Here is a 22,547-nt window from a genome sequence, read left to right as displayed (position 1 = left end):
GAATTATGGGTAGTCCGTAATGTTCGGCCAACCTAGAATCCATATAATTCCCACTAGCCCCTGAGTCTATCATTACAGGCTTGGAAAAAGATTTGATGCCAGGGGCCTTGAAACACATAGTAAGATACACATGTGAAGACGGAAAACACTCATCCGAGCCCGGGTACATTTGACTCATCCTAAAGGCCCGGTTTACGGAGGAGTCCTGGCGTTTCCCGCCGGTTTGGCGGGTCTTTTAGGACATAACCGAATATAGTGTCCTGACTGGCCACAATAGAAACATAGGTTATTCAGTACCCGTTTCTCTCATTCAGCCTTGGACAATGGACCCCTGACGGCCCCAATTTGCATGGGTTCGGCTTCGCCTTGAGAAACAGGAGTAGTGCCATCTGATCGGGAAGAGGTACGAATATCAGGATACTGACGTTCGCCCCGTCTTTGCCGAATCCGAGCATCAACTTGAAGAACCAGGTCGAGTAACTCAGGAAAACCAGGTGGAAGGGCGGGCACCATTGATAAGGCATCTTTTAGATCATCCGACAAACCTTTGTAGAAAACAGCCGCTTTCTTCTGTTCTGGCCACGTAGTCTCAGCCGCCAACTGGTTGAAACGAGCCAGGTAGGTCAAGAGATCCGTCTTGCCTTGATTAATAGCCAAAAATTCCAAATCTGAGGTTTGTGCTTTATATCGCATATCAAAAACGCTGTTCATGGATTGAATTAGCATATTGAAATCATAAAGAGCCGGATCATTAGCTTCCAGCAAAGGATTAGCCCATGCTGCGGCAGTGCCACCTAGATAGGAGAGAACGAAGGCCGCCTTAGTGGTAGCGTCTGGGAATGCCAAGGGACGACAAAGAAAGTGAAGGCGACATTGATTCACGAAAGTCCGATACGCTTTGGGATCCCCCAAAAAGCGTTCAGGTGGGGCCAAAGGAAAGGGCCCAGGAAGGACAACCAGAGCTGGAGCTGGGGGGGGATACAGGAGGAGGTGTTGCTGCAGCGGCATCACCGAATTCCTCATCATGGGGTAATGGCTGCACGAAGCTCTGTAATACATCCATGCGTTGATGTAAGGTCACATGGGCGGATGCCATATCGGTACGCAAGGCAGAAAAAGCCTGCATGAGAGCTGCCATCGGGTCTGATGCAGCCTCCATAACCAATAGGCGTTATAGTAAGGCTCCTAAATCTGTCACAACTCAGAGGTGGTTTTCTGGTCGTTGCAGATAATCCTTCCCCTAGAGAAGTTCCTTTCACTCAAGGAACCTTGGGTCTTTATGGTGATGTGCCAAAGACTTCCCTCCCAAGAGCTCAGCCTACAGGGATCAATACACCTGGCAGGCCGGGGGCTTGAGCGAAAAGGCCGGAGCAGAATCGTCAGAGCTAGAGGGACAAAGAACAATACAGTTGTTCAGGAAATGCAGCCAAGTTGTGCCGGAGAATAAACAGCCAACACCGCCCACAATTACCCACTCTTACCTGCTCCTTAGGAACTATATACCAGTAACCTACTAGTATCGAAGTGCAGAAAACAAGGAGGATGAAGGGTGAAGGGAAGGTGTGCCAGTATCCTCGGAACACCACGGTGAAAGCAGCAGGGCGTTCCAAAAATGTTCAAAGTAATCCAGTGTCAATGGAGCAGAGCGTCCCAATTAGGTTCAAAGCAATCCAAAGTGAAAACAGCAGAGCGTCCCACAAAAGGTTCGAAGCAATCCAAAGTGTAAGTGTAAACAGCAGAGCGTCCCAAAAAAGGTTCAAAGCAATCCAAAGTGTAAACAGCAGAGCGTCCCAAAAAAGGTTCAAAGCAATCCAAAGTGTAAACAGCAGAGCGTCCCAAAAAGGTTCAAAGCAACAGGAGTGGACAAGGAAAGAAATGAAATGATCAGGGAAGCGAGCGTTCACCTCACGCTATTTCCCTTACGGAAATGTTCGGGTTATCGGGTCACCAAAACTTAAGGATTTAGAAGTGGGAGGTCAATAATGGGTAAGCCGGGTTCACATAATCCAAGGGGAACAATCGAGGGAGGCAAGTGTCGGGAGGCAGACAAGGACAAGGCAAAGACAATAGCTTGATTCAAGCGCCGGGTAGTCAAGGATTCAAACGGGTATCCGGGAACAGAGCTCGTAACTAACAGCAGTTTAGGAGCACTCGATCTCCGGATAGATGGGAGTTAAATGTAGTTCCCAACAAATGAAAACACAACAACGTCATGCGTGTACGTCACGTGGCTATAATAGCAAGAGTTGTGGGAGTTGTAGTTTCAAGGAGTTTTACGTGCCGGATAGCGCTCAGACAATCGCCAAGGCAGTTTCCAATTTAGCCGAGACGTGACAATTGGCTCCCAGTGGATGCAAGGATTAAATTTAAAACCGTTTGCATTGTCCACAAGGCTTTCTGGGGCTAGTTCCTAAATACCTTCAAGTATCCCTCCGTAAATACCTCCCCTCTCGAGCCCTTTGCTCCTCTACCTCTAACTCCCTCAGGGTCAGCCGTTTTTTAAAGAAACAAGCTGGGGGTAGATCTCTGTCTTCGGCTGGGTCCTCCGTTTGGAACTGCCTGCCTGCGACCTTGAAACTTGAAGAGAACCATTTACGGTTCCGGAAGCTCCTCAAGACCTCCCTCTTTGCTTCTGCCTTTGCCCCTCTTCTCCCCTGCTGATCTGCTTTCTCTATCGGCACTGTTGCACCTGGCCACCCTCTGTCCTTTGGGCCGAGGGACCTGCTCACCCTGCCACCCTCCTGCACTTCCTCCTGGCCAGCCCTTGCACTGGGGCCTGTATCTGTACCCATACAGCCCCCCCACTTTTCTTCTGGACTTATCAGATACTCCCTATCTGACTAACCTTCACTTTGCCACTCACAGGCTGCACTACCACTGCTAACACTCTATTTAAATATTTATGTACTTACTATTTATCTTGTTCTCTCCTATGCTCTGCACTTTACAATTTCTCCCCCCGCCTCCCATGCACTTTCCCCCTTCTCCCTTCCCCATGCACTTGCACGTTCTCAATGTCACTGAGCCTAGTAAGATCATTGTTTTTGTTTTTCTCCCCTGTTCCCTCCCTTTGCCTGGTCGCGCTCTGAAACACCTGTGTACGAGCACAATATACATAAAATATCATATCGTATCATACCACAAGAGGAGCCTCAGTGTCCAGAGAAGAATTTCCAGACTTATTCTCTCATAAACCAAGAAAAAGAAAGAACTATTTGCAGAAAATAAAGCTGAAGCAAGGAGTAGTACCAGTGAAACACAAGGTGAGATCTGTGCCGGCCGACAGCAAGGGGTGCGTTGCAAGCACACTGGAAAAAATGCTAAAGGATGGGATGATAGAAACCGTTCAGTCATCCGAATGGCTGAGCCTAGTAGTCCTAATAAAAAAACAACACACAGATGATCTACAAATTTGCAATGACTTGGGCAGCTTGAATCTCGAAGTAGTGGCAGACAGCAACCCACTACCCAGCATAAATGAGCTGATCCTATTAATGAAAGAGGCCCAAGTGTTCTCAAAGCATCATATGAGAGACGCCTATCATCCAATCAGCTTGCAATGAGAGCCCAGACCTTTGACAGTGTTCATAACCCGGTTTGGCAACTACCAGTTCACTCGCATGCCGTTCGGCCTGTCTTCCGCAGCATCGGCGTTTCAGCACATGATGGACTCTCATTTACAAAACATAGGCAATGTATTTTACTTTGAGGACGATATCTTGATATACACAGAGGACCTGGAGACTCATGACAGGGTGCTTCGGAAAGTGTGAGCAAAACTACAAGAAGCAGGAGTCAGGTTGCTCTTCAACAAGTGTGTGATCAAGGCAGAGGAGGTGGAATACCTGGGCTACAAGATCTCCAGGACAGGAATCAGCCCGAAAAGGAACTTGCTGCAGGCCACCGTGAAGGTACCAGCACCATCCAGCAAAGAAGAACTGAGGCTGAATATTATGCAAAATGTGTGCTAAAATCCTCCGACTCCACCGTCCCCATGAGGGAGTTACTAGAAAAAGGTGCTGAATGCCAGTGGGGAGAAGAGCAGCTTAAAGCATCTGAGAAAGTTAAGGAGAGTATCCCAAAGGCTCCCTGTTTGCAGCCATGTAATGCTCAGTGGAAAACTGTAATAACTACTGACGCTGCTCATAGGGACTAGCGCGAAAGCTGACCCAGAAGAAGGACGGCGTGGAGCACATAGTGGCATTTACATCCAATGCGCTTTCCCAGGCAGAAAATAACTACTCTACAGTGGAGAAGGAAATGCTGGTGGGTACATGGGCAGCGGACTATTTCCGAACATGCGTGAGGGGCGCAAAACTTCAATTGGTGACAGACCTTAAAACATTGGTATGTATGCTCATTCCAGAAGGCACGAGAACATCCATGCCTCGCCTCGCCCACATTTTAGCGAAGTTGCAAGAATATACCTACGAAATTGCGCACATTGCGGGGTGCAAAAATGGCCAGGCTGTCTGCTTGTCCAGGTTGCCGGAGTGAAGAGATACAGCGAACAACTTCCTCAAAGACGAGTGCGTAGAAGAAAGGAATTCCTCAAAAATGAGTAAAAATCAGTAGAAAGAAGAATCTGTGAATGATGCGCAGAATGGGTAAGGAATGGATGGCCGTACGAGAGAGCAATCCCTGAAGACCCGCGTCCTTACTGGAAAGTGGCAGCGATCAAGCCAACCCACCCGTTGCATTGAGGAAGACCATCATGTGCAGGGCCCATGCAGGACATTTGGGGAGTTACATGGCAAGGACACAAGTGAGAGAGTCCTATTGGTGGCCCGGCATGGACCAGGATATAAGACTAATGACGGAAAGGTGTCATGAGTGCCTCAACAGTGATAAAAGGCTGAAGGCGAGACAAGCTCTGTTGAACCCCACAAAGATCCCGGAAGGTGTGTGCTAAACACTGGGACTGGATTTTATATGTCTCTTGGAGTTAGTGCGGCCGGAACACAAGCACGGAATTGGGGTAGTCAATTATCCATTGAAGTGGGAAGATGTAGAGTTAGTGCCGACATCAGAACGTCCACAGCTATTGGTATTTTGAAAGAAATCTTCCGAAGAGAAGGATTGCCCAAGCAACTTGTCACAGACAATGGAGTCCAACTTGTCTCCAGAGAGATGGGAAAGTTTTTAAAGGACAATAATATCCATCCAATAAAGGCTGCATTGTATCATCCCCAGGACAATGTGCCGGTAGAACGGATGAATAGATTCATCAAAGGGGCAATGCAAATGGCCACGGTGTCCGGCATGGACCCATACAGCACCCTCAAGGAGGCAGTTGCAGCCCATTGCCTGACACCCCAATGGGACTTCAATATTTCCCTGTTTTGCCTGTTGAGAGTGCGCAGAGCAGCATTCACCCTGGTTCCACTCTGGTTGTAAAGGGTAAGGAGGGATGGCACCATAGACATGGATGAATTTGTCTGGAGGATGAGGAAAGGCAAGACACGCATGAAACTCTGGAATGACAAAAGGATAGCCCCCAGAACAATGAAGTACAGGAAGGTGACCTGGTTAAAATAAAGCTGTTCCATAAAGACCCCGTGACAGGGTCCAAGTTCAGCAGAGCTCTCAGAGTGTGTCAAAGAGGGAACAACCATGTGTGCACTCAGGATGGGGCAAGATGGAACTTGGAACGAGTGGCAGTGTTTGGAAGGGGGCCAAAGAATCGCATGACCCAGTGAGACACGAACAAGTGCACAAGGAAAAGGAGACAGTGGTCAACGAGTCAATCAGCGAGGAGCAGCAACTCCCAGGAAGCGAGATGTCAGAGAACCCCAAAAAGCAAGAAGAGACCCGGCGGACAGGACACGAGCAGCAAACTGAGTCGTCTAAGGAGGCAGAAAACCTGCAGAGCAGCGGGGAGTCCAGAGGAATCCACCCCCAAAGAGAAAGGAAAAGACCAGTACGATTTGCCAATTGTGCTACACAACAACATGAGGTATGTAGAGACTGAGCATCGTGAGAAGTGGAGAGCCCGACCTCTCGCGAGACTTGAGGAGCGGGCAATGCAGGATCTGCAGGAGGCACTCTGAGGGTGGGAGACACCGCTGCCACTGCGCTCATCCTGAGAGCTCACCATCTTGCTCCTGAACATTTTCCCTCTTCACCAGCACTTCCAGCCTTTATCATATACGGCTACCAGTCATTTGGTCGAAATCCAAATGGTCGAATTTTTTTTATTTAATTTTTTTACATTTTGGTTTTGGGGGGGGTTCCCCCCCAACCCCCCTTTTTATATCTGAATTTTTTTTTTAAACCAAACAAAACAAAAAAATATATATAAATAAATAAAAACAAATTTTCGACCATTTTTTTTCCGACCATTTGGTTTCGACCAAATGGTCATTCGATCTTTTTTTTTCGACCAAATGAGCGGACACCATCATATACATGTATGTGCCTTATTGACTCACAGTGCAGTAACTGCGGCGTGTTGCATTTGGTTGGCATAATAAAGCCATAATCCCAAACCCAGGGCTCTGTGTGATGATTGGGGTCCACAATAGAGTGTAAGTAAAAGGTGTGGCGATGGGTCACACAAGCCAAGGATAGTCAATGGACACTTGCTGTGTGGCTGTGTTTCAGAGCCCACAATGGCAGCCATGTATGAGAACAAGGGGACAGACCTGAGTTAAACACAGCTGCCCCAAAAGTACATTGCAACAAAAAAAGCGTATGCGCACAGAGATGAAGGTCCCCGTCCAGCCCTTGCACAAACTCCATTACAGCCTGACCCAACCTGGCCCAGCGCTTCCCACTCTCAAGGGGGGTGAGAAGTAGCATAGTGCAGGTCTGCCGACCCACTACCTCGAACCCCCATAACGCAATTGCATGCTCCTTGCACTGTGGGCCTGGTGGTTCTGACGTGGATCATCCCAATTGAGGCACAATCAAGCTCTATCCCTCACATTGGGATAGATCCTCGAGCGAGCAGAAGCACGAGCTGTCTACGCCATATGTGAATACATGGCCTATTGGTTGGAGAGTACCTGGGTGAAGTCATGATTGCTCGCTATTGTTTGCCTAACTTGGTGAGCTTTCCAAAGGTCACGCAGCGATGCATGTCATGGTTTACCAACTCAACTGCTGCTCCTTGATGGTGAGTTAATTCAGAAGAAATGACTGTTTCTCATAATATAGCATTGACGTGTTTTGCCAAAGTTTCCACTTTGTTTTTATTAGTTTAAGTACCCGCAAGCATGATGTTGGATTTGTCTGTATTTATTTTGATTGTGTCGGGTTGCTCGGTGAGTTAAAGGTTTGCCTCAGACGTTAGTGATTGCCCTGCAAAGCACCGGTTCCAGGCCTGCTGGATCCGCCTCAGAACTGCAGCCTTTCAAGGTTCAGGAATTGAGCAGCATTATATTGGGTAAGAAGAAGACCGACTATTGCAGCACCTGGAAGTGGGAGGAATCTGGCGCGAAGCACTATATAATAACCCTGACATTGTTAATAATGTATGATGTTGAGAGATTCACAGACATGTATTGCTTGAAAGCTCCCGGCTCCAGGAATTCATCATTATTCTGGGGTTATCTAGGTATCTGAGGTCATTCTGCGGTTCATCAGCAAGGGATAACTAGGTGCTCCAGACCGAGCTTCCTGGCTTCTCCATGCAACCTTCAAAGAACAGCAAACACCCGAATGTACAGATTTTCTCAAAACAGGAACGAGAAATGTCAGAGCTGAAGATTAAATGCTTGATCATCCATAAAGCCTTGATTTCCCGCAGTGCAGTGAGCAGTGTTTAATGCCACTAATCTCTCTCCTGCACATCAGGAATGCCACACAGGCCGGAATTAATCCCTCTGCAAACATTCTTCAGCTCTAGGGTTGTGGTGACACCTATTAACCCATTCTTTGAGTTCTGGAATACTGATGTGCATCCTCCATGCTTCATCCAGGCGGCGCCCCCTCCCACCTTGCCCTAGTTTACCCCCCCACTTATGCAACGTTAAAACCCATAGAGGAGGCGTCATACACCGGACTGTTATGTGGAGTCAGTGTTCACCGTGACCCAGACATTGAAGAGACGTTCATGCTCCCAGCACCTGCCTGCTCACTTGATATCATATGATATGACATATATATGGTGCCCGTACACAAGTCTTTCTAGGCGCCACAAGACAAGGGAGCGAAGACAAAACAAATGATCCTACTAGGCCTTGTGTTGTTCGGATTGTGCAAGTGCGACAACGAGAAGTGCAAGGGAAAGCGAGAGTGAGAAGTGCATGGGAGAGGGGAAGGGAAAGTGCGAACAGGGCAGCTGGCACTTAATTCTGAACACATCAATGTAGTGCCTGCTCTTTAGCAGGCGATAGATGGAGGTGGGTTCCATAGGAACCTATTGGTTCTGCACGAGCACGAATATCTCATGCAGACATAAAACAAAGTGCACACACACGACAAAGAAGGAAAGCAAGAAAGGTTTGCAAACTCGGCTCTGCGCCCCTTTTACTGTGGCGACATGCCTGGTAGTTTGCGAGTGCTGCATAATGGCTGCTTCTGCAAATGACGTCAACAATATAGGTGCTACCTGCTGTTCAGGTTCTGGAGATACATAGGAGAAGTTTATGTCGCTTCTCAATGTGGTGGAAGGCATTTCTCTCATTGAGATTCCAGCTTCTTCTCAATGATACTTAGTCCGTTAGATAGCCTGCTGAGTTGGTGCGCCTGCTGAATATTACTGTGTGCGACCTGCAGCACACAGAACTGAATATCAGAAGACAGAGTCATGCTTCCTTACCTCCATGTTCAATTCATTTCTTTGATTCTCTGCAAATGACTTTGGGCTAAACTGCACAAAAACACCCAGACTCGCCTTAAGTGGAAAAGCTTGCTTTAATGTGACAGGCTGCAGCTTACAAAACATTGCTTACCTGGCTCCTCGGCCCTATAGAGTACCAAACCATTAACATATATAGGTAACCCCCTTTCTCCCCTGTGCCCAATTTCCCCCCCTTCAAATCCCCAACATCTTTCCCAACTTTAACCAAATCCTCTCCCAGAGCTGCCGCCTGTTCTTCTTCCCTACCTTTTCCCCTTTCTTGTAACCCCGGGCTAGCCTGACCGTCCAACACCACTACCCTCCCTCTTTAACATGATAATACCCTTCAGCTTCAACCAACCATGTGCCTGCATGCAGAATAACCCTCCGCAGAGGTGTTCTTCCTGCCTCCTCCCTATCCTTTCTACTTAAAATGTTCCACCACTTTTTCCACCACACCTGTTGTCCAATCACCTCGAAGCAATCCCCATTTCCATTCCACCTCCTGCTCTCCATCCCCATCATAAGGAACCATATAAACCACCTCGTTCGCCGTTCAGTCCTTCCTCATTCAATTCATCTCGACAACTTAAGCTCCCTGATATAACCCATGTAGCTCTCCTACTTCCATCACCACATTCCTAAATGTCCTACTCCAACATCCTTACTCTCTTCCCCTCCAATGAAGCTCGTATGCTAAGGCAATGTGCACCAAAAGCTGTCCTGTCTTCCACCCAATCGAGCCCACCTTTTCCGTAACTCCCCCAGAACCTGTCCCGCTGTCAAGTTCCCTCCACCCTCCTACTTGACGTCCGATCCCGACACAGCCCTCAATGTTCCTTGCCTCTTCTCCATTCCTAACCAGCCACAATGTGCCCCCTCTCTTTTTTCCAGCAACCCCACACCTTTTCTTCACTGATGTGCCTGTGCCCTCTTTGCCAGGACGTCTAGGCCCTCCTCCAGACAGCTTACCTCCTCCCACTTTGCCCAACACTTCTTCTGGTATCCTCTGACCCTCTGCCTCAGTTGCACTCCCGGATAACCCACATACTTCCAACACTTCCTTCTTGGTGCTTTCCTGTGCAACTTACCCCCCACTTTCAACTCCTCCTAAACGTCCCTTGTTATCCAACCAGGATGCCATAGCTCATGGCCGCGAAATGCAGAGGTGCCGTCCCACACACCTTCTACCATCCACACCCATCTGCACACCACTCCAATACTACCCTTTGTTAATGATCCCTCAGCCCTCAACTGATGCCCCCGATACCTAGGTGCGCTCCTGTTCACCCATTGCAAATTGGCACTCCTCTAAATCAATCTTCCTTGTGTCATACCTTACTGCCCCCTTTCCCAGCCCATCCGATGTCCATCCTTACCCTCCTTGGTTACTCCATTTAATTACTTGCCCAATCCAGTTATTACCAATGCCAGAGCTCCCCTCCTTAACATGTTGTCCACCCGCCTCCATCACTGTTTCTCATACCATAGTCTTGCCCCTTTGCAAAACCGTTTAGTTGACCATCCTTATCCTCTAATGGATACTCCATTTATATGCTTGTCCCCCAATCCAATCATTACCAAATTACCAAGGCTGGGTCTCTCCCTGTCAACATGTCCTTTCATCCGTAACTTGATCCCTCATTCACTCTTTCCTCCTGTTACCGCTCTTCCTATGCTATTCCCTTTTGGGCTAATGCCCCAGCTCTTCCTGTACACGGCACCTACACCTTTGGGTGAACTTTGCACAAATGTCCCTCAACCAAGACCAACCTCTTTTCACTCATCCTTTTCCCCTCTACTGCTCGGATTTTGATCAAATCCTCCTTCAATCGTATTGACCACAGCAGCTCCAACTTCTTCGAGCATAAGGTAAGCGTTGCATCCATTTACTCGCCTGGCTGCTCACCCCGCTTTCTGACTCCATCCTCCGACCCAGCCGCTCACTAGACACCACCATGAGACCCCCACCTATAGACTTGTTTCCCCTATATTACTGCTGTGTCGGTTGCTGCTTCTCGCCTTGCCTCCTGATCCCTCTCCTCTCGTGTCCTCACGCCATTCACTCTGACGTGAGCCTGGTGGTCTTCTTGTTCCACGTGTCGACGTACTTCTTTCCTGCATATTTCTAAAGCAGCTACTTTTCTGGTAACATCTCCCTGTGGTGACTAGATCAGCCTACCGCTACTGTTGCAATCCGGTTCTCTGACCCGGTTACTCTTGGCTGCAGCGGCCTGCCTGACTGATCATTGACTTCTGCTTCTCCTGGCTTGGCCTGACGCTGCCTACGTAACTCTGCCGGCGTTTGCTGAGATGCCTGCCATGTGTTTTCCCGCCTACTTTGATCCTGGTTAATCTGCTAGACCTCACTCTTTTCTTCCATGACCAAGCTTTGCTGATCTTAATCTGTGCATTATGTGATGTGACTTTCACTCTTACCCTGCCATTCCATTGCAGCTGTTTGCCTACCTTCCGGCGCTTATTTTGATGTTGCCCCCCCTCAGCTAGTGTTGTGCTCTCCAACTGCGCTCCTTTAGTTCGCTGTTGTCTTCTTGCTTATTTCTTTATTTATTACATTTATTACACGCTCAGACCTGGAGGTATCACGGAGTAGGTTACATAAGGCTTAATTATCTGGTTACAGGGGAGAACAAATTTTACATTACCGATGCAATACAGAATAGTACAATATATACAAAGAAACCTAATTCCCTGGTTACAGTGTTGCAGTAGGTTACATTACCAACACTGTACAGAGAATTACAGTCTATACAGTTTTCAGGGCTCAGGTTCAGAGGATGGGTGAGATCCTGTGGCGGGTAAATGACGTTATGTGGAGTGGAGCTTCATGGTCAGGGGAGTGATTAGAATTTATTGAAAAGCCAGGTTTTGATCGATTTCTTAAAGTGCTGATGGAATGGCTTGTTTCTTGTGAGAAAGGGGAGGAAGTTCCAGATTTTGGGTCCCGCTAATGGAAAGCTAGGCATAAGCTTGTCAATCCATACCTGTTGTTGCCCCCTCACCATGTGATCAGGCACCCCAACTCTTGCCCACCCCACTGTCTCCTCATTTCCATCCTTGCTCTGTATTGAACTTGTTCTCCTGCATTATTGTCCCTTCTCTCCTCTCCCTCATATATTTTCCCTCCCCCCACCCCTTCACTGCATGTTCAGCTCTTGCCCGTTCCGAATCGCTGCAAGGCCTAGTAGGATCGTTTGTTGTCTTTTCTTTGGTTTGTTTTCTTGTCCTCTCCCCTTCCTCTGTGTCATTTCCTCCCTTCCCTCTCTGCCCCTCCCCCTGCTTTGCATTCATGTTATAGCGCTAGTAGGATTGTTTGTATTTTGTTTCTCCCTTTCTCTCTCCTCCCCCTTGTCTTGATGCGCCTTGAAACACCATTGGCTGTATAGGCACAGTACAAATAACCAATACATCCAAAATAAATTAAACCATGCATAGGTGTGTCCAGGGCGTGGCATGGGGTGGCACGTGCAACCCCTGGAATCTGATTACCCACCCCAGATGCCACCCCATTATCCTAAGCTATGATCATAATTTCACTGAGCTCGTTCTTCATGCCACCCCTGCATTAGCCAGTGCCCCACTTGGGCCACCCCAGTTAAAAGAGACTGGACATGCCACAGTCTAACATACCCACCCATGTAAACTCCTGCTACCGTTGCATATCCACAACAATATCTTCAATATATCAATATATGTCCCCCCCCTTTGGACAGTTACAAGGTCGGCATGGGCACACCCCAACCCGTTCAAGAGAAAAATGCATAAATATGCCACCGCTCTGACCTACTCCTATAGGCTTAGAATGTGTTCTTTCATCCATCTGGCACGCCCCCCCAACCACAAACACTGATCCATGTAAACTCCTGCGACTCTGCCAATATTTGTTTTATTATTGACCACTCCCTTTTCTTACACTGCCGCCATTTCTCACTGAGAGTTTAATTACATTTGTACCTTAACAATTTGTCCTGTCCCGACAATTGTGTTGCCTGGAACTGTAGGCCACATGAAAGCTCTCCACTCAAGCGATCCACACTTAGGTTGTAAAATTGTGCTTGTACACTCCACATCCATTCTCAGCAACCTTTTCACCCCTCTTCCCAACCCTGTCAATCATACTCTTCTTCAGTCTTGCCACCCCTTTTTCAAATTCCCCAAACCCCCTTCTTTCATTCCCCATTCCTAATTCACACCCTGTGCCATTTGACCCTGCCACTACTCTCGCCATCTTTGCCCACCTCTCGACTCCACAGCATCTTCCCCTTCCGGCTTCTTCTCCCCACTCCTCCAGCTTCCCCCACCCAACACCGTATTTTACTCCCAGCCCAGCCACCCCCTTTCCCCTCTCAGGACCCTACCTCTCCTGGCACCACCTGGCAAAACTCTACTCAAAGAAAGTAGGTGACCGCGTCCTATACAGGCACTGTAGCACAATTTCCAGAAAGTACCACTTCATGTGGACTTCTTCCTGAGTTCACACTTTACAAATACTTGAACATAGAGGTTTACTCAAAACTTTAAAAACGTTATTTATATCCCAACAACAATACACAGAATCTTAAAACACATTTTTGGAGAACAGACACAAATCAGTGCAGCAAAATCCACGTGTGTGGGGTTAGTTATCAAAATGTGCGATGAGCATGAAGATATTAAGTCAATAGTGCATTGCAGAAGAAAGCCCGTACGGAGCCCTTCGTCCCTTTCCATGGCAGCCTGTGAGAAGCGAAGACAAGGAGTGGATGAGACAGTGGCACTCCCTGCTGTCGAAATAAGGTAAGAATGGGGTTTAGGGGGCAAACAATGGGGCGGAGGGTGGGGAGGGAGATGGCAGCAGTGAGAACCAGCTGTCAGGCGGCTTGGAACGCAGGCTTGTAATTGGTTGGCTCTCCCACCCTGGTTGCTAATGGACAGTTGTATACTAGAGAAAAACATAAAAGGACAGAAAAAAATGTCTGTCCCAAATACTTTTCGCTGGCATACAACAAGGACGCAAATCCAGGCACCTATATAACTATCCATGGTCTCTGCAGTCCACTTTCCAGATCATGCATCATTAAAAGACCTGGATGGCACATGCACACCATTGCACCGGACATCCCTTCTACCCTTTTTACTTTTATATTTGTAACACTCCATCATTGCCTGCATTCGAACAGTCACACATCCATCCACCAATCACTTCCAAAAACTCTACGTATAACCCAGGGACCATATTTAGCATCCACACACCAACTGCCACTGATCAATCTTCTACACATATTTTGCATCTACATTTCCGTTACTTATACAAAATAATTGTACACAACGCATCTATGAATGCACATATGCCTTTGCAGTGAGAGAGAGGTGCATAAATAGAAGGGAAAGTATGGATGGGCACGTGCTCATGTGAACCAAGGATGGAAATGCCAAGGGATGCCAAGGTCGGATGCCACCGAGTAGCTACTGGAGCAGAGGAGTCCCAAGGGTGGGATGCATCCTAACCATAACATCCCTTAAGCAAAGCTATTTCTGTCGATGTAATACGTTTTTATAAGTGAACATTTATCATGGTGTTACATCACTGTATATAAGTTATTACTAATTCCTCTTTTAACATATATGAAAAAACTATAAACCTCCTATAACAAACATATTTTTTGCATATGTGTGTTGTTATCAGCAGCGCATGGTGGGGATGAAAATCATCATTGAATTGCCTATGGTATGAGACTCGACCATAGCCCAGCCCCACCAAACCACCCCCGTTATCCACTGCACCTACTCTACTTCCAAGTTCACTGTCCACTATACCCTGATAATGTGACCAATAGCCAGTGCTCATGGCGTGCAGCCATGGCTAGTCTCCACAATCCGTGGGGCATGAGCTTCAGCCATGCCGCATTCCCCAATTGGCAAATCAGAGTAGACCTTTGTCTTTGCTGAGGGCCAGACCCACTGCCCAGGCAGCAATGTTTGTACTTACATTTTCACACTTTCAAAAAAAGTAAAACACGGGACAAATTTGCAAAAGCATGCTTTCAGGTCCTTGCTGATACTACTCGCGCAGGTTTGCTGCAATCCCGGCCAGCACTTTGGGCTTCTGCCACAAGCAGAATTCTTTTCCCCATTTAAACCTAGGGATCAGCCATGCCACATTCCCCAATAAGAAAATCAGAGTAGGCATTTGTCTTCGCAGAGGGCCAGACCCACTGTTCATGCACCAAAGTTATATCACTATTTTTTGTACTTACATTTTCACACTTTGGACAAAAAAACACAAGACAGATTGCAAAAGCATGCTTTCAGGTCCTTGCTGATGCTCCTTGCAGAGGTATTCTGCTATCCAGTACAGCACTTCAGGATGTAGCCGCAAGCAGAATATAGTTTCCCATTCAAACCTAGGGCTTCGGCCATGCCGTGACCCCAATAAGCAAATCACAGTGCAGATTTGTGCTTGCTCAGCGCCAGATCCATTGCCCAGACACCAAAGTTATATCCCAATTATTTGTACTTACATTTTGACACTTTAGAAAAAATAAAACACATGACAGATTTGCAAAACCATGCTTTGAGGTCCTTCCTAATGCTCCACACAAATGTTTGCTGCAATCCTGTCCAGCACTTCGGGGCTGTAGCCACGAACAGAATTTGGTTTCCGATTCAAACATATCCCGATTTTGAAAAACTTTAACACATAGCCGATCCCCAGTAGCCATGCCCACTTTCACCAGATTGCCCATCCCTCATGGTCATGGGCAGAAGCCAGAATGTTCGGGTCATGGCCTTTGGCCATGACCCGGACAATCTGGCCATTGCCCATGGCCACAGGCTACACCTCAGTCACCAAAGGTATATCACTATTTTGTGTACCTACATTATGACACTTTTCAAAAAATAAAACAGACACATTTGCAAAACCTTGCTTTCGGGTCCTTGCCAATTCTCCTTGCATAAGTTTGCTGCAAGTCCGTCCATATATTTATTTTTAGGTGTCAAAATGTATGTACAAAAAATAGTCTTATAACTTTGCCCCCACTTGACAAAATCCAGTCAGACTTTTCACAGACATTCAAAGTTGTGTCTATAAAATCTTTCAGAAAACATTTGTGTGGATTCGTCAAGAGGCAGCCAATTTATAAACCATCTAAAAATGTTGAGACCCCCTTCTATTTTGCCCCCTCTTGGCAAAAACCCACCTAACATTGCAAAACCATTCAAATCTGAGTCTAAAATCTTTTTCTAAACTTTTGTGTAGATTTGTCAAACGCCACCAAAATGATAAACCTTTTCAAATATTTTGGGACACCCTCTAATTTTGCTCCCTCTTGGCAAAAGCGTAACAAGCTTTGCATTACCATTCAGGGTCAGCTCTAAAATGATTTTGCACATTTTCCTGCAGATTCATGAGTGGTGCCAAAGGTATAAGCCATCCAAAACGTGCTTTTCACCAACCCTGTAATCCAGAAATAGGCATAGAAGTTCCCGAATATCTGAGATGTTCACAGCATTTTATGGCCATATCACATCCCATCCTCATCACCACTCATGGCCCTTGAGATGTTTAATTTGTTTGACAAGTGCAATGTTGTGTTTTTTAATATGTTTCTACCGTGATGTCCGTAGACTACGGGCACTGGTTGCGAATCCACCATGGCCTCCATTTCAGATATTGCACCTCACGTTTTTAATTGGCCAATCAGTGGGCATGTCTGATGTCTGCAGACATCTCGCCAGACCCTGATTGGTACAGGGGGCTGTCCGTGGGCCAAATAGGAAAGTGAGTCCACGGACCGGACCCAGATATCACAAATTCTTTTACCTAATTTTTGGCCAAAATTTGGGAACCCCCTATAACTTTGCCCTCCCTGGACGAAACTGCATCAAACTTTGTGTGACCATTCTGAGGGGGGCATATACTTGTTTTGTAAAGTTTAGTGAGGGTTCGTCCAGGAGGGGGGGAAAGTTCTAAGCTGCCAAAAAGTGTTCTTTCTATGAGTTGAGCAACTTAACCATAACTACAGGGCGGCTACCATAGGCCCTGTAATATATATATATATGGGATACATTAGTATTTCTGACGCTTGTATCTTCTTAGATTCACATGCTGTGTGCGTACTGCGCCAACTCGCGGGTCCCTCCACAGATGACTACTAGGTGTGGGGAATCCAGGCAGTCTAGTTATGGCATGGTAGCTCGTGCCGCAACCTCTTACCATGGTGACTGGTGGCAGCTCAATTGCAGAAGGGGAGTGCCTTGTACATGACATAAACATAGTAACATAGCGTGTGCTGTGTTGTGTTTTGTGTGGTAAGCCCGTAGCCCATTCCATGAATGGCTGGAGGCCTTGCACTGACCACTATGTGCCCTGGTTGCAAGTAGGTTTGACATTGTTGCCTTGTGTATGTGGTTTGTCAGCATTGCATACATTGCTGGTGCGATGGGAGCACCAGAAGCGAGCTGACATGCGCATATTGTTGGTTCCATGGGTGTGGTCATTGTTAGAACATCCTACAATTATCAGTGTATGGCTGGAGATGGTGCAGTAACAAGTCCTGCAGTGTGACCACTCGGTGCAGTGTTGGAATACTGTCAGTATAAAAGCAGGTAGGGTTCAAGTGCATCTTATATGCAGTGTGTCAACTGGGTGCAATGTTCTAATAGTGTGTGCATAGAAGTGGATAGGGTTGAACTGGATATTTTATGGGCTTGGGTGGTGTCCATTGCGCGGAGTGCTGACTACTGTACTGCACTGTGAAGTATTGGTTTTGTGCACTGAATAGAGTGTTGGAAGCAGGGCCACTGTTGTGGAAAATGTTTTGGTTCGGTTGGCAGTAACAACATAGTATATGAATGAAAGTGAGTAGGGGTGCCGGAGGCTGTGTTCTGTTTGTAGATTCTGCTAACTGTTGCATGTTTCCATGTATAGCTGTATCATGGTGCAGAGGTATGGTAGGAGTGACAGTGGCTGTGGTACATTTGTGGATTGAGGTACTTGGTCACATGTTGGCATGCACGCTTGCATTACGTTGTCGTGGGTGTGTCCAAGGCCTAGACTATTGGGTGCATGGCCAAAGGCTGAAGGCCGTAGGCCAGGCACCCAAGAGCCAATGTCTTGACCACACCCACCGTAGCAATGCAGTTTGAACTCTTCATTAGTTAGAGGTTGGTGACCTGTAAAGAAGGGTTGTGGAGCAAGACTTGATAGGGCACCAGAAGTGAGCTGACCAGCATACATTGTTGGTTCCATGGGTGTGGCCATTGTTAGAATATCCTAATATTTTCGGCATATGACTGGAGATGGTGCAGTAACAAGTCTTGCAGTGTGGCCACTGGGTGCCGTGTTGGAATACTGTCAGTATAGAAAAGGGTAGGGTTGAAGTGGATCTACTATGTGCTTGGAAACTGTGCTATGTGCAGATTGGTAGGAGTAGGGCCAATGTTGTGAAGATTTTGTGGTTTGGTTGGCAGTGACACAATACTTAGTGAATGGAAATGGGTAGGGGTGCTGGAGGCTGTGTTATGTTTGTGGATTCTGCTAACTGTTACATGTTTCCATGCATCGCTGTGTTATGGTGTTGGGGTTGGTTAGAAGTGTTGCTGGCTATGTTACATTTGTGGATTGTGGTATCTGACCACATGTTCGCATGCATGGTTCCATTATGTTGTGCTGGGTGTGGGCAAGGCGTAGACTCTTGTGTGCATAGCCAAACTCATGATGGGTGTCGCTCTGGATGATTTTGGATGCTGAAATCGTGGATTCTTTTGCAGAACTTTCTACTGGAGGTGCTTTGGAAGCACACTTGAAGGGGACTCAAAGTGTTTAACGGTAAATATGGAGTGCTGTACACAAATGATAGTGTTTGATGTAGAGGTGTTGGATGTCATTGGTGCATGCGTGTGTGAATATTTCACAGTACCCAATGAGGGAGTGCTGGAAAAAGAACAGTGGAAAGGGAACAGTGGAAAGGGAAGAAGTACTGTCTCTGCTTTACAGGTGCGCGGCCCTCACTGTAGCTGGGAAAGCGCATGTGCCACAACCTGCCATTCTGAGCATGGTGGGCATGGAAATGGAACCGTGGGGATTAACCAATCAGGTGTTCAGGGTGTGGTTGACAGGAAGGGGTGGTTCTGTTTATTCCCAATACTCTGTGTAGTGAGGTTGGTATAGATGGAGAGACGCACAGTGCTGATCGTGGGAGATACCTTTGTGCAACATCTGCACATGTAAAGGAGCGTTGCTGCTAATTTCGGGTTGGAAGGAGTGGATGCTTTGTGGGGCAGTCTCTATGAGTGCAGTTTCCGCGGGATGGTTCACCTTTGCAGATATGTGGCCTCTGTAGCTACCTTCACTATTGTCGTGGTGCATTATGGAAGTCTATATTTGGGTTACATGTCATGTGGACCTTTGCTCCGTCACCTGAAGAAGTTGCTGAATGCAGTGATTTGGGTTTTTCCCACTGCCAAGGTCGTTTTCTCATGCATAAATAACACCAAGAGGAGTATGGGACCATGCCGGTGTAATTTGTCCCCAGCCAGAGATCAGAAGGTGTCTTATAAACAGAAGCATGTATGAATGTATGCACACTGCTGGGATGTTCAACACCCACTATGAGATGATGAGGTCGCAAAATATGCAGTGGTTCCATGAAAATGCCATTTATTTGACTGCCATTGGCAATGCCATTTTCTTTTATACTGTGCAAGAAGCGTTGGCTAGAATTTGGTAAAAATGTAAGGAGAAGAAGCAATCAGAAATGTATATAAAGAGGATTAAAAAACTGTGGTTTACAAGCAGGAAACAAAACACGAAACACAAAAAAACTTTTCAGAGCCACCACTACAGACCCAATTCCCTAACCTGTTTCAAATTTCTTCCCCACCCCTGCCCTTCCTAGCACGATAACTCAGCGGATTCGGTAGTAGTTTCAGGATTACACGTGCCACATCCTGACCTTTTCAGGATGGCAGGCATGGAAATGGGACTGTGGAGGCTAACACATTGCTCAATAAGGTTTCTGGTTGTGGTGTGTATGCAAAAAAAGTGGCAGAAGGTCTGTTTGTAAAGAGAACTGCAGAAGGCTATGGTTGAAGTGTGCAAGGTAAGGGGATGGCATTCTGTGTGTATGCATGCACTGCATCTACTTGTTGTATGTTGCTAAGAAACATTGAATGCTCCTTTTGTGCTATATTTTTACGAATTTTGTAGGAGATGGGTAAGTGCGGAACAAAATTTATAGCATTGTCGGAGGAAAGAAGACAGTTACTGTTTGGATATTAGAATGGCTAATATGGGTAAATGAAAATTTTGAAAGCATATTCCATTGCAGTGGCACTAGATGGTAGGTGATGTGAGAAAGAACAGTACGTCTTGTAAGTACGTTGTGGACGTTCAGTGGCAGAAAGCCTGCTCAGAGGCACTTAAAACAGAGTTGTAAAAATAGTGTCCAGAAAATATTTCCACCTGTACTTTGTGGTGATGGGTGGCAATGTGGATGAATGTGGATGCAGAAATATTGGATAGATTTACAGAAATTCCTACTGGAGGTGCTTTCGAATCACACGCCACTTGCATTCTGAATGTGTAACGGTACATATGAAGTGTTGTACAGAAATGACAGTATTACATGCTGAAGTCTTCGATGTGATTGGTGGTTGCGTGTGTGACTATTTAACAGTACCCAATGAGGTAGTTTTGGACAGAAAAGAGTGGAAAGGGAAGAAGGACTGGTCCTGCTTTACTGGGGCCTGACCCTCGCGGTAGTTGGAGAAGCGCATATGCCACATCCTGCCCTTCCCAGCATGCTGGGAATAGGACTGTGGGGATTATCCAATCAGGTGCTGCGTGTGTGCTTCACAGGAAGGGGCAGTAACATTTTATTTATTGCTCCGCGTAGTGAGTCTGGCAGACATGGAGAGGCGCACAGTGTTGTTCGTCAGTGATGCATTTGTGCTAAATCTGCACAAGTATGCCGTACAGCGAGGCTTTCATTGCAATTTTGATTTGGAGGGAGTGGAGGCTTTGTGGGCCGGGTTGATGTGTGCAGTTTCGGCGATGTGCTTGCACATTGTAGAGAAGTGGCCACTTTCACGACTGTTGACATAGTCGTGGTGCACTATGGATCGTTCCATTTGGGTTTCATGACTTGTGTAGGTGTGTTCCGTCAATTGAAGAAGTTAATGAAAGCAGTGAAGCGCATTTTTCACACTGCAAAGGTGATTTTCTCATGCATCCCAACAAGAAAAGTATAGGACTATTCAAATGTATTTTGTTGCCAGACAGAGCTCAGAAGGTGTCTTATCAGCTGAAGCACGTGTGATATTATGAGTGCTGCAGGGATGTTTTCCTGTGACAATGACATCTTTGGTCCTCGAAATGTGCACCTTTTCAATGCAAATGGTATTTCTTTGTCCATCAATGGCACTGTTACTTTGTTTTACAATCTACAGGCTGCTTTGAAGACGCTATTGTAAGACTGTGAGGAGGAGAAGAAAACAAAAACCTGTATAAAGAAACAAATAAAAAAGGGGGCTTTGTTGAAAGCACCAAAAAAAGGCTCTTCTCAGAGCCACCACTACAAACGAAATCCCCTACCCTGGTTTAAATGTATTCATCCACTCCCGCACGCACACAGCAGGAAAAGTCAGCAGACATTGCAATAGGTCTAGGATTACATGTGCCAGAAATGGGGCTTTTGAGGATGGCGGCATGCAAATGGGACTGTGGAGGCTAAGGGATTGCTCGGGAAGGTTTATGGGTATGGTGTGTATGCACAGACTGTGGTAGAAGGTATATTTGTAGAGAGGGAGGCAGAAGCATACGGTTGTGGCTGTGTGTTGCAGGAGTCAGACTGTATGTATTTTGCAGGAGTCCTACATACATTGGTTGAAAGTGAATGCAAATCACTGTGCAGTGGATGTTCATTTTGGATTCTATCATGTGGATGCGCACTGGTATGGAGTACCTGCAATAAAGTGGCTGAGTGTGGTTCCTCTTTGTGGTATTTTGGTGACGCATGATCATCAACACAATACAATTTTTCATTGTGGAGGTAAATGTTTAGGACATGTTACCAGAATGTATCTGCCGTTTGCGATGAAGGATGCACTTGGGCAGGTCATGCGTATGTCTCCAAAGTACTGCATAATTTTTTAAACCATTACGCAGGCACGGATGTGGCTGCGTTCTTCTTGATTTGGCACAGAAATGGAGAAAGCGAAGGCACATTTCCAAGAAAGCTATTTGTGCCTTTTTCCGACATGTGACAACGTCCTACTACCACAATGGAAATATTATGTTTCATAGCATGAACATTTTTCCCACCAATGGTGTTTATCTCCCTGATCCTGGCATTCAGGTTTTTCTGCTACGTATACAAAATCCATTGCTGCCCTTTTTGGAAGTGCATTTCTCTAGTAGGTCTTGCACACTTCAACCCTTTGCAATGCAAACAAACACAAGAAGAACTCTCTTTTTACAGGCAGCTCTTGCAATGTTTTCCACAGAGCCACGCCTCCCTTTATTTGCCGCACAATTTGTGGAGCGTATAAAAAGCACGGCGGCCTGCATCCTTTCATTGGCAAATCCAATTTTTACCTCTGAAAGGAGCTTTTTCTTTCATATTTTCCTTTTTCCGTTATTTTGCATGTTTCTTGGTCTTCTAACATACGACATAGAAGTAAAGGAAGGAAAAGGAGGGTAGGGAAGGACCACCACCAACAAGGAAAACATAGGGCCAGTGCAGAGAGAGGAAGATGT

Source organism: Ambystoma mexicanum, chromosome 6q (assembly GCF_040938575.1).
Source record: "Ambystoma mexicanum isolate Mex_15411 chromosome 6q, UKY_AmexF1_1, whole genome shotgun sequence".
Classification (NCBI taxonomy): domain Eukaryota; kingdom Metazoa; phylum Chordata; class Amphibia; order Caudata; family Ambystomatidae; genus Ambystoma; species Ambystoma mexicanum.
This window is presented reverse-complemented; position numbering follows the sequence as displayed.